Raw genomic sequence first — 12715 nt, 5'->3', positions numbered from 1 at the left:
TGTGTGAGGGTCTCTGTGTGAGGGTCTCTTGGTCTCTGTGTGAGAGTCTCTGTGTGAGGGTCTCTGGGTCTCTGTGTGAGAGTCTCTGGGTCTCTGTGTGAGAGTCTCTGGGTGTCTGTGTGAGAGTCTCTGTGTGAGGGTCTCTGTGTCTCTGTGTGAGCGTCTCTGGGTCTCTGTGTGAGGGTCTCTGGGTCTCAGTGTGAGCATCTCTGGGTCTCTGTGTGAGAGTCTCTGGGTCTTTGTGTGAGAGTCTCTGGATCTCTGTGTGTGAGTCTCTGGGTCTCTGAGTCTCTGGGTCTCTGTGTGAGAGTCTCTGGGTCTCTGTGTGAGAGTCTTTGGGTCTCTGAGTCTCTGGGTCTCTGTGTGAGAGTCTCTGGGTCTCTGTGTGAGAGTCTCTGGGTCTCTGTGTGAGAGTCTCTGGGTCTCTGTGTGAGAGTCTCTGTGTGAGAGTCTCTGGGTCTCTGTGTGAGCGTCTCTGGGTCTCTGTGTGAGAGTCTCTGGGTCTCTGTGTGAGAGTCTCTGGGTCTCTGTGTGAGTGTCTCTGGGTCTCTGTGTGAGAGTCTCTGGGTCTCTGTGTGAGAGTTTCTGGGTATCTGTGTGAGAGTCTCTGGGTCTCTGTGTGAGTCTCTGGGTCTCTGTGTGAGAGTCTCTGGGTCTCTGTGTGAGAGTCTCTGGGTCTCTGTGTGTGAGTCTCTGGGTCTCTGTGTGAGTCTCTGGGTCTCTGTGTGAGTGTCTCTGGGTCTCTGTGTGAGAGTCTCTGGGTCTCTGTGTGAGAGTCTCTGGGTCTCTGTGTGAGAGTCTCTATGTGAGAGTTTCTGGGTCTCTGTGTGAGCGTCTCTGGGTCTCTGTGTGAGTGTCTCTGGGTCTCTGTGTGAGAGTCTCTGGGTCTCTGTGTGAGTCTCTGGGTCTCTGTGTGAGAGTCTCTGTGTGAGAGTCTCTGGGTCTCTGTGTGAGAGTCTCTGGGTCTCTGTGTGAGAGTTTCTGGGTCTCTGTGTGAGAGTCTCTGGGTCTCTGTGTGAGAGTCTCTGGGTCTCTGTGTGAGAGTCTCTGGGTCTCTGTGTGAGAGTCTCTGGGTCTCTGTGTGAGAGTCTCTGTGTTAGAGTCTCTGGGTCTCTGTGTGAGAGTTTCTGGGTCTCTGTGTGAGAGTCTCTGGGTCTCTGTGTGAGAGTCTCTGGGTCTCTGTGTGCGGGTCTCTGGGTCTCTGTGTGAGAGTCTCTGGGTCTCTGTGTGAGCGTCTCTGGGTCTCTGTGTGAGTCTCTGGGTCTCATTGTGAGAGTCTCTGTGTGATAGTCTCTGTGTGAGGGTCTCTGGGTCTCTGTGTGATGGTCTCTGGGTCTCTGTGTGAGGGTCTCTGGGTCTCTGTGAGGGTCTCTGGGTCTCTGTGTGAGAGTATCTGGGTCTCTGTGTGAGAGTCTCTGGGTCTCTGTGTGAGAGTTTCTGGGTCTCTGTGTGAGCGTCTCTGGGTCTCTGTGTGAGAGTCTCTGGGTCTCTGTGTGCGGGCCTCTGGGTCTCTGTGTGGGTCTCTGGGTTTCTGTGTGAGTCTCTGGGTCTCTGTGTGAGAGTCTCTGGGTCTCTGTGTGAGCGTCTCTGGGTCTCTGTGTGAGTCTCTGGGTCTCTGTGTGAGAGTCTCTGTGTGATAGTCTCTGTGTGAGGGTCTCTGGGTCTCTGTGTGAGGGTCTCTGGGTCTCTGTGTGAGGGTTTCTGGGTCTCTGTGTGAGTGTCTCTGGGTCTCTGTGTGAGGGTCTCTGGGTCTCTGTGTGAGGGTCTCTGGGTCTCTGTGTGAGAGTCTCTGGGTCTCTGTGTGAGTCTCTGGGTCTTTGTGTGTGAGTCTCTGGGTTTCTGTGCGAGAGACTCTGGGTCTCTGTGTGAGTGTCTCTGGGTCTCTGTGTGTGTCTCTGGGTCTCTGTGTGAGTCTCTGGGTCTCTGTGTGTGAGTCTCTGGGTCTCTGTGTGAGTGTCTCTGGGTCTCTTTGTGAGAGTCTCTGGGTCTCTGTGTGAGAGTCTCTGGGTCTCTGTGTGAGGGTCTCTGGGTCGCTGTGTGAGAGTCTCTGGGTCTCTGTGTGTGAGTCTCTGGGTCTCTGGGTCTCTGTGTGAGAGTCTCTGGGTCTCTGTGTGAGAGTCTCTGGGTCTCTGTGTGAGAGTCTCTGGGTCTCTGTGTGAGAGTCTCTGGGTCTCTGAGTCTCTGGGTCTCTTTGTGAGAGTCTCTGGGTCTCTGTGTGAGAGTCTCTGGGTCTCTGTGTGAGAGTCTCTGTGTGAGAGTCTCTGGGTCTCTGTGTGAGCGTCTCTGGGTCTCTGTGTGAGAGTCTCTGGGTCTCTGTGTGAGAGTCTCTGGGTCTCTGTGTGAGTGTCTCTGGGTCTCTATGTGAGAGTCTCTGGGTCTCTATGTGAGAGTTTCTGGGTCTCTGTGTGAGAGTCTCTGGGTCTCTGTGTGAGTCTCTGGGTCTCTGTGTGAGAGTCTCTGGGTCTCTGTGTGTGAGTCTCTGGGTCTCTGTGTGAGTCTCTGAGTCTTTGTGTGAGTCTCTGGGTCTCTGTGTGAGAGTCTCTATGTGAGAGTTTCTGGGTCTCTGTGTGAGCGTCTCTGGGTCTCTGTGTGAGAGTCTCTGGGTCTCTGTGTGTGAGTCCCTGGGTCTCTGTGTGAGAGTATCTGGGTCTCTGTGTGAGAGTCTCTGGGTCTCTGTGTGAGTGTCTCTGAGTCTCTGTGTGAGAGTCTCTGGGTCTCTGTGTGAGTCTCTGGGTCTCTGTGTGAGAGTTTCTGTGTGAGAGTCTCTGGGTCTCTGTGTGAGTCTCTGAGTCTTTGTGTGAGTCTCTGGGTCTCTGTGTGAGAGTCTCTATGTGAGAGTTTCTGGGTCTCTGTGTGAGCGTCTCTGGGTCTCTGTGTGAGAGTCTCTGGGTCTCTGTGTGTGAGTCCCTGGGTCTCTGTGTGAGAGTATCTGGGTCTCTGTGTGAGAGTCTCTGGGTCTCTGTGTGAGTGTCTCTGAGTCTCTGTGTGAGAGTCTCTGGGTCTCTGTGTGAGTCTCTGGGTCTCTGTGTGAGAGTTTCTGTGTGAGAGTCTCTGGGTCTCTGTGTGAGAGTCTCTGGGTCTCTGTGTGAGTGTCTCTGGGTCTCTGTGTGAGAGTCTCTGGGTCTCTGTGTGAGAGTTTCTGGGTCTCTGTGTGAGAGTCTCTGGGTATCTGTGTGAGTCTCTGGGTCTCTGTGTGAGTGTCTCTGGGTCTCTGTGAGAGAGTCTCTGGGTCTCTGTGTGAGAGTTTCTGGGTCTCTGTGTGAGAGTCTCTGGGTATCTGTGTGAGTCTCTGGGTCTCTGTGTGAGTGTCTCTGGGTCTCTGTGTGAGAGTCTCTGGGTCTCTGTGTGAGAGTTTCTGGGTCTCTGTGTGAGAGTCTCTGGGTATCTGTGTGAGTCTCTGGGTCTCTGTGTGAGAGTCTCTGGGTCTTTGTGTGAGTCTCTGGGTCTCTGTGTGAGAGTCTCTATGTGAGAGTTTCTGGGTCTCTGTGTGAGCGTCTCTGGGTCTCTGTGTGAGAGTCTCTGGGTCTCTGTGTGTGAGTCCCTGGGTCTCTGTGTGAGAGTATCTGGGTCTCTGTGTGAGAGTCTCTGGGTCTCTGTGTGAGTGTCTCTGAGTCTCTGTGTGAGCGTCTCTGGGTCTCTGTGTGAGTCTCTGGGTCTCTGTGTGAGAGTCTCTGTGTGAGAGTCTCTGGGTCTCTGTGTGAGAGTTTCTGGGTCTCTGTGTGAGAGTTTCTGGGTCTCTGTGTGAGAGTCTCTGGGTCTCTGTGTGTGAGTCCCTGGGTCTCTGTGTGAGAGTATCTGGGTCTCTGTGTGAGAATCTCTGGGTCTCTGTGTGAGTGTCTCTGAGTCTCTGTGTGAGAGTCTCTGGGTCTCTGTGTGAATCTCTGGGTCTCTGTGTGAGAGTCTCTGTGTGAGAGTCTCTGGGTCTCTGTGTGAGAGTTTCTGGGTCTCTGTGTGAGAGTCTCTGGGTCTCTGTGTGAGAGTCTCTGGGTCTCTGTGTGCGGGTCTCTTTGTCTCTGTGTGAGTGACTCTGTGTTAGAGTCTCTGGGTCTCTGTGTGAGCGTCTCTGGGTCTCTGTGTGAGAGTCTCTGGGTCTCTGTATGAGAGTCTCTGGGTCTCTGTGTGAGTGTCTCTGGGTCTCTGTGTGAGAGTCTCTGGGTCTCTGTGTGAGAGTTTCTGGGTCTCTGTGTGAGAGTCTCTGGGTCTCTGTGTGAGAGTCTCTGGGTCTCTGTGTGTGAGTCCCTGGGTCTCTGTGTGAGAGTATCTGGGTCTCTGTGTGAGAGTCTCTGGGTCTTTGTGTGAGTCTCTGGGTCTCTGTGTGAGAGTCTCTGTGTCTCTGTGTGAGTCTCTGGGTCTCTGTGTGAGAGTCTCTGTGTGAGAGTCTCTGGGTCTCTGTGTGAGAGTTTCTGGGTCTCTGTGTGAGAGTCTCTGGGTCTCTGTGTGAGAGTCTCTGGGTCTCTGTGTGAGCGTCTCTGGGTCTCTGTGTGAGTCTCTGGGTCTCTGTGTGAGAGTCTCTGTGTGATAATTCTCTGGGTGAGGGTCTCTGGGTCTCTGTGTGAGGGTCTCTGGGTCTCTGTGTGAGGGTCTCTGGGTCTCTGTGAGGGTCTCTGAGTCTCTGTGTGAGAGTCTCTGGGTCTCTGTGTGAGAGTCTCTGGGTCTCTGTGTGAGAGTCTCTGGGTCTCTGTGTAAGTCTCTGGGTCTCTGTGTGAGGGTCTCTGTGTGAGGGTCTCTGTGTGAGAGTCTCTGGGTCTCTGTGTGAGTCTCTGGGTCTCTGTGTGAGGGTCTCTGTGTGAGGGTCTCTGTGTGAGGGTCTCTGGGTCTCTGTGTGAGAGTCTCTGTGTGAGGGTCTCTGGGTCTCTGTGTGAGCGTCTCTGGGTCTCTGTGTGAGAGTCTCTGGGTCTCTGTGAGAGTCTCTGGGTGTCTGTGTGAGAGTCTCTGTGTGAGGGTCTCTGGGTCTCTGTGTGAGCGTCTCTGGGTCTCTGTGTGAGGGTCTCTGGGTCTCTGTGTGAGCGTCTCTGGGTCTCTGTGTGAAAGTCTCTGGGTCTTTGTGTGAGAGTCTCTGGATCTCTGTGGGGGAGTCTCTGGGTCTTTGTGTGAGAGTCTCTGGGTTTCTGTGTGAGCGTCTCTGGGTCTCTGTGTGAGCGTCTCTGGGTCTCTGTGTGAGAGTCTCTGGGTCTTTGTGTGAGAGTCTCTGGGTCTCTGTGTGAGCGTATCTGGGTCTCTGTGTGAGCGTCTTTGGGTTTCTGTGTGAGTCTCTGTGTGAGAGTCTCTGGGTCTCTGTGTGTGAGTCCCTGGGTCTCTGTGTGAGAGTATCTGGGTCTCTGTGTGAGAGTCTCTGGGTCTCTGTGTGAGTGTCTCTGAGTCTCTGTGTGAGCGTCTCTGGGTCTCTGTGTGAGTCTCTGGGTCTCTGTGTGAGAGTCTCTGTGTGAGAGTCTCTGGGTCTCTGTGTGAGAGTTTCTGGGTCTCTGTGTGAGAGTCTCTGGGTCTCTGTGTGAGAGTCTCTGGGTCTCTGTGTGCGGGTCTCTTTGTCTCTGTGTGAGCGTCTCTGTGTTAGAGTATCTGGGTCTCTGTGTGAGAGTTTCTGGGTCTCTGTGTGAGAGTCTCTGGGTCTCTGTGTGTGAGTCCCTGGGTCTCTGTGTGAGAGTATCTGGGTCTCTGTGTGAGAATCTCTGGGTCTCTGTGTGAGTGTCTCTGAGTCTCTGTGTGAGAGTCTCTGGGTCTCTGTGTGAGTCTCTGGGTCTCTGTGTGAGAGTCTCTGTGTGAGAGTCTCTGGGTCTCTGTGTGAGAGTTTCTGGGTCTCTGTGTGAGAGTCTCTGGGTCTCTGTGTGAGAGTCTCTGGGTCTCTGTGTGCGGGTCTCTTTGTCTCTGTGTGAGTGACTCTGTGTTAGAGTCTCTGGGTCTCTGTGTGAGCGTCTCTGGGTCTCTGTGTGAGAGTCTCTGGGTCTCTGTATGAGAGTCTCTGGGTCTCTGTGTGAGTGTCTCTGGGTCTCTGTGTGAGAGTCTCTGGGTCTCTGTGTGAGAGTTTCTGGGTCTCTGTGTGAGAGTCTCTGGGTCTCTGTGTGAGAGTCTCTGGGTCTCTGTGTGTGAGTCCCTGGGTCTCTGTGTGAGAGTATCTGGGTCTCTGTGTGAGAGTCTCTGGGTCTTTGTGTGAGTCTCTGGGTCTCTGTGTGAGAGTCTCTGGGTCTCTGTGTGAGTCTCTGGGTCTCTGTGTGAGAGTCTCTGTGTGAGAGTCTCTGGGTCTCTGTGTGAGAGTTTCTGGGTCTCTGTGTGAGAGTCTCTGGGTCTCTGTGTGAGAGTCTCTGGGTCTCTGTGTGAGCGTCTCTGGGTCTCTGTGTGAGTCTCTGGGTCTCTGTGTGAGAGTCTCTGTGTGATAATTCTCTGGGTGAGGGTCTCTGGGTCTCTGTGTGAGGGTCTCTGGGTCTCTGTGTGAGGGTCTCTGGGTCTCTGTGAGGGTCTCTGAGTCTCTGTGTGAGAGTCTCTGGGTCTCTGTGTGAGAGTCTCTGGGTCTCTGTGTGAGAGTCTCTGGGTCTCTGTGTAAGTCTCTGGGTCTCTGTGTGAGGGTCTCTGTGTGAGGGTCTCTGTGTGAGAGTCTCTGGGTCTCTGTGTGAGTCTCTGGGTCTCTGTGTGAGGGTCTCTGTGTGAGGGTCTCTGTGTGAGGGTCTCTGGGTCTCTGTGTGAGAGTCTCTGTGTGAGGGTCTCTGGGTCTCTGTGTGAGCGTCTCTGGGTCTCTGTGTGAGAGTCTCTGGGTCTCTGTGAGAGTCTCTGGGTGTCTGTGTGAGAGTCTCTGTGTGAGGGTCTCTGGGTCTCTGTGTGAGCGTCTCTGGGTCTCTGTGTGAGGGTCTCTGGGTCTCTGTGTGAGCGTCTCTGGGTCTCTGTGTGAAAGTCTCTGGGTCTTTGTGTGAGAGTCTCTGGATCTCTGTGGGGGAGTCTCTGGGTCTTTGTGTGAGAGTCTCTGGGTTTCTGTGTGAGCGTCTCTGGGTCTCTGTGTGAGCGTCTCTGGGTCTCTGTGTGAGAGTCTCTGGGTCTTTGTGTGAGAGTCTCTGGGTCTCTGTGTGAGCGTCTCTGGGTCTCTGTGTGAGCGTCTTTGGGTTTCTGTGTGAGTCTCTGTGTGAGAGTCTCTGGGTCTCTGTGTGAGAGTCTCTGGGTCTCTGTGTGAGTCTCTGGGTCTCTGTGTGAGAGTCTCTGGGTCTCTGTGTGAGAGTCTCTGGGTCTCTGTGTGAGTCTCTGGGTCTCTGTGTGAGTCTCTGGGTCTCTGTGTGAGAGTCTCTGGGTCTCTGTGTGAGGGTCTCTGGGTCTCTGTGTGAGAGTCTCTGGGTCTCTGTGTGAGAGTCTCTCTATGAGGGTCTCTGGGTCTCTGTGTGAGAGTCTCTGGGTCTCTGTGTGAGCGTCTCTGGGTCTCTGTGTGAGGGTCTCTGGGTCTCTGTGTGTGAGTCTCTGGGTCTCTGTGTGAGAGTCTCTGGGTCTCTGTGTGAGAGACTCTGGGTCTCTGTGTGAGAGTCTCTGGGTCTCTGTGTGAGTCTCTGGGTCTCTGTGTGAGAGTCTCTGGGTCTCTGTGTGAGAGTCTCTGGGTCTTTGTGTGTGAGTCTCTGGGTCTCTGTGTGAGTGTCTCTGGGTCTATGTGTGAGAGTCTCTGGGTCTCTGTGTGAGAACGTGATTTTTGGGCAAAAACGTGATTTTTGGGCAAAAACGTGATTTGGGGCCAAAAACGTGATTTTTGGGCAAAAACGTGATTTTTGGGCAAAAACGTGATTTTTGGGCAAAAACGTGATTTGGGGCAAAAAACGTGATTTTTGGGCAAAAACGTGATTTGGGGCCAAAAACGTGATTTTTGGGCAAAAACGTGATTTTTGGGCAAAAACGTGATTTGGGGGCAAAGACGTGATTTGGGGGCAAAAACGTGATTTTTGGGGAAAAACGTGATTTGGGGGAAAAAAACGTGATTTGGGGGCAAAAACGTGATTTTTGGGCAAAAACGTGATTTGGGGGCAAAAACGTGATTTGGGAGCAAAAACGTGATTTTTGTGCAAAAACGTGATTTGGGGCGAAAAACGTGATTTTTGGGCAAAAACGTGATTTTTGGGCAAAAACGTGATTTGGGGGCAAAAACGTGATTTTTGGGCAAAACGTGATTTAGGGCCAAAAACGTGATTTTTGGGCAAAAACGTGATTTTTGGGCAAAAACGTGATTTGGGGCCAAAAACGTGATTTTTGGGCAAAAACATGATTTGGGGCCAAAAACGTAATTTTTGGGCAAAAACGTGATTTTTGGGCAAAAACGTGATTTTTGGGCAAAAACGTGATTTGGGGCCAAAAACGTGATTTTTGGGCAAAAACGTGATTTGGGGCCAAAAACGTGATTTTTGGGCAAAAACGTGATTTTTGGGCAAAAACGTGATTTTTGGGCAAAAACGTGATTTTTGGGCAAAAACGTGATTTGGGGCCAAAACCGTGATTTTTGGGCAAAAACGTGATTTGGGGCCAAAAACGTGATTTTTGGGCAAAAACGTGATTTTTGGGCAAAAACGTGATTTGGGGCGAAAAACGTAATTTTTGGGCAAAAACGTGATTTTTGGGCAAAAACGTGATTTGAGGGCAAAAACGTGATTTTTGGGCAAAACGTGATTTAGGGCCAAAAACGTGATTTTTGGGCAAAAACGTGATTTTTGGGCAAAAACGTGATTTGGGGCTAAAAACGTGATTTTTGGGCAAAAACGTGATTTGGGGCCAAAACGTGATTTTTGGGCAAAAACGTGATTTTTGGGCAAAAACGTGATTTGGGGCCAAAAATGTGATTTTTGGGCAAAAACGTGATTTTTGGGCAAAAACGTGATTTTTGGGCAAAAACGTGATTTGGGGCCAAAAACGTGATTTGGGGGCAAAAACGTGATTTGGGGGCAAAAACGTGATTTTTGGGCAAAAACGTGATTTTTGGCCAAAAAAGTGATTTTTGGGCAAAAGCGTTATTTTTGGGCAAAAACGTGGTTTTTGGGCAAAAACGTGCTTTGGGGCCAAAAACGTGATTTTTTGGGCAAAAACGTGATTTGGGGCCAAAAACGTGATTTTTGGGCAAAAACGTGATTTTTGGGCAAAAACGTGATTTGGGGCCAAAAACGTGATTTTTGGGCAAAAACGTGATTTTTGGGCAAAAACGTGATTTGGGGCCAAAAACGTGATTTTTGGGCAAAAACGTGATTTGGGGCCAAACACGTGATTTTTGGGCAAAAACGTGATTTTTGGGCAAAAACGTGATTTTTGGGCAAAAACGTGATTTGGGGCCAAAAATGTAATTTTTGGGCAAAAACGTGATTTTTGGGCAAAAACGTGATTTTTGGGCAAAAACGTGATTTGGGGCCAAAAACGTGATTTGGGGGCAAAAACGTGATTTTTGGGCAAAAACGTGATTTGGGGGAAAAAAACGTGATTTGGGGGCAAAAACGTGATTTTTGGGCAAAAACGTGATTTGGGGGCAAAAACGTGATTTGGGAGCAAAAACGTGATTTTTGTGCAAAAACGTGATTTGGGGCGAAAAACGTGATTTTTGGGCAAAAACGTGATTTTTAGGCAAAAACGTGATTTGGGGGCAAAAACGTGATTTTTGGGCAAAACGTGATTTAGGGCCAAAAACGTGATTTTTGGGCAAAAACGTGATTTTTGGGCAAAAACGTGATTTGGGGCCAAAAACGTGATTTTTGGGCAAAAACGAGATTTGGGGCCAAAAACGTAATTTTTGGGCAAAAACGTGATTTTTGGGCAAAAACGTGATTTTTGGGCAAAAACGTGATTTGGGGCCAAAAACGTGATTTTTGGGCAAAAACGTGATTTGGGGGAAAAAAACGTGATTTGGGGGCAAAAACGTGATTTTTGGGCAAAAACGTGATTTTTGGGCAAAAACGTGATTTGGGGCCAAAAACGTGATTTTTAGGCAAAAACGTGATTTGGGGCCAAAAACGTGATTTTTGGGCAAAAACGTGATTTTTGGGCAAAAACGTGATTTTTGGGCAAAAACGTGATTTGGGGCCAAAAACGTGATTTTTGGGCAAAAACGTGATTTTTGGGCAAAAACGTGATTTTTGGGCAAAAACGTGATTTGGGGCCAAAAACGTGATTTTGGGCAAAAACGTGATTTGGGGCCAAAAACGTGATTTTTGGGCAAAAACGTGATTTGGGGCCAAAAACCTGATTTTTGGGCAAAAACGTGATTTGGGGCCAAAAACGTGATTTTTGGGCAAAAACGTGATTTTTGGGCAAAAACGTGATTTTTGGGCAAAAACGTGATTTGGGGCCAAAAACGTGATTTTTGGGCAAAAACGTGATTTTTGGGCAAAAACGTGATTTGGGGCGAAAAATGTGATTTTTGGACAAAAACGTGATTTGGGGCCAAAAACGTGATTTTTGGGCAAAAACGTGATTTTTGGGCAAACACGTGATTTGGGGCCAAAAACGTGATTTTTGGGCAAAAACGTGATTTTTGGGCAAAAACGTGATTTGGGACGAAAAATGAGATTTTTGGACAAAAACGTGATTTGGGGCCAAAAACGTGATTTGGGGGCAAAAACGTGATTTGGGGGCAAAAACGTGATTTTTGGGCAAAAACGTGATTTTTGGCCAAAAAAGTGATTTTTGGGCAAAAGCGTTATTTTTGGGCAAAAACGTGATTTTTGGGCAAAAACGTGATTTGGGGCCAAAAACGTGATTTTTGGGCAAAAACGTGATTTTTGGGCAAAAACGTGATTTTTTGGCAAAAACGTGATTTTTGGCCAAAAACGTGATTTGGGGCCAAAAATGTGATTTTGGGCAAAAACGTGATTTTTGGGCAAAAACGTGATTTTTGGGCAAAAACGTGATTTGGGGCCAAAAACGTGATTTGGGGGCAAAAACGTGATTTTTGGGCAAAAACGTGATTTTTGGGCAAAAACGTGATTTGGGGCCAAAAAAGTGATTTTTGGTCAAAAGCGTTATTTTTGGGCAAAAACGTGATTTGGGGCCAAAAACGTGATTTTTGGGCAAAGACGTGATTTTTGGGCAAAAACGTGATTTGGGGCCAAAAACGTGATTTTTGGGCAAAAACGTGATTTGGGGCCAAAAACGTGATTTTTGGGCAAAAACGTGATTTTTGGCCAAAAACGTGATTTGGGGCCAAAAATGTGATTTTGGGCAAAAACGTGATTTTTGGGCAAAAACGTGATTTTTGGGCAAAAACGTGATTTGGGGCCAAAAACGTGATTTGGGGGCAAAAACGTGATTTTTGGGCAAAAACGTGATTTTTGGGCAAAAACGTGATTTGGGGCCAAAAAAGTGATTTTTGGTCAAAAGCGTTATTTTTGGGCAAAAACGTGATTTGGGGCCAAAAACGTGATTTTTGGGCAAAGACGTGATTTTTGGGCAAAAACGTGATTTGGGGCCAAAAACGTGATTTTTGGGCAAAAACGTGATTTGGGGCCAAAAACGTGATTTTTGGGCAAAAACGTGATTTTTGGGCAAAAACGTGATTTTTGGGCAAAAACGTGATTTTTGGGCAAAACGTGATTTGGGGCTAAAAACGTGATATTTGGGCAAAAAACGTGATTTGGGGCCAAGAACGTGATTTTTGGGCAAAAACGTGATTTTGGGCAAAAACGTGATTTTTGGGCAAAAACGTGATTTGGGGCCAAAAACGTGATTTTTGGGAAAAAACGGATTTTTGGGCAAAAACGTGATTTTTGGGCAAAAATGTGATTAGGGGCCAAAAACGTGATTTTTGGGCAAAAACGTGATTTTTGGGCAAAAACGTGATTTGGGGCCAAAAACGTGATTTTTGGGCAAAAACGTGATTTTTGGGCAAAAACGTGATTTGGGGCCAAAAACGTGATTTTTGGGCAAAAACGTGATTTTTGGGCAAAAACGTGATTTGGGGCCAAAAACGTGATTTTTGGGCAAAAACGTGATTTTTGGACAAAAACGTGATTTTTGGGCAAAAGCGTGATTTGGGGGCAAAAACGTGATTTGGGGGCAAAAACGTGATTTTTGGGCAAAAACGTGATTTTTGGACAAAAACGTGATTTGGGGCCAAAAACGTGATTTTTGGGCAAAAACGTGATTTTTGGGCAAAAACGTGATTTTTGGCCAAAAACGTGATTTTTGGGCAAAAACGTGATTTTTGGCCAAAAACGTGATTTTTGGGCAAAAACGTGATTTTTGGACAAAACGTGATTTTTGGGCAAAAACGTGATTTGGGGGAACAAACGTGATTTTTGGGCAAAAACGTGATTTGGGGGCAAAAACGTGATTTTTGGGCAAAAACGTGATTTTTGGGCAAAAACGTGATTTTTGGGCAAAAACGTGATTTGGGGCCAAAAACGTGATTTGGGGGCAAAAACGTGATTTGGGGGCAAAAACGTGATTTTTGGGCAAAAACGTGATTTGGGCCAAAAACGTGATTTGGGGGCAAAAACGTGATTTGGGGGCAAAAACGTGATTTTGGGCAAAAACGTGATTTTTGGGCAAAAACGTGATTTTTGGGCAAAAACGTGATTTTTGGGCATAAACGTGATTTTTGGGCAAAAACGTGATTTGGGGCCAAAAACGTGATGTTTGGTGAAAAACGTGATTTTTGGGCAAAAACGTGATTTGGGGGAACAAACGTGATTTTTGGGCAAAAACGTGATTTGGGGCAAAAACGTGATTTGGGGGCAAAAACGTGATTTTTGGGCAAAAACGTGATTTGGGGACAAAAACGTGA

Source organism: Lampetra fluviatilis, chromosome 1 (genome assembly GCF_964198595.1).
Source record: "Lampetra fluviatilis chromosome 1, kcLamFluv1.1, whole genome shotgun sequence".
Classification (NCBI taxonomy): domain Eukaryota; kingdom Metazoa; phylum Chordata; class Hyperoartia; order Petromyzontiformes; family Petromyzontidae; genus Lampetra; species Lampetra fluviatilis.
The sequence above is the reverse complement of the archived record's forward strand: the minus strand, read 5'-3'. Positions refer to the sequence as shown.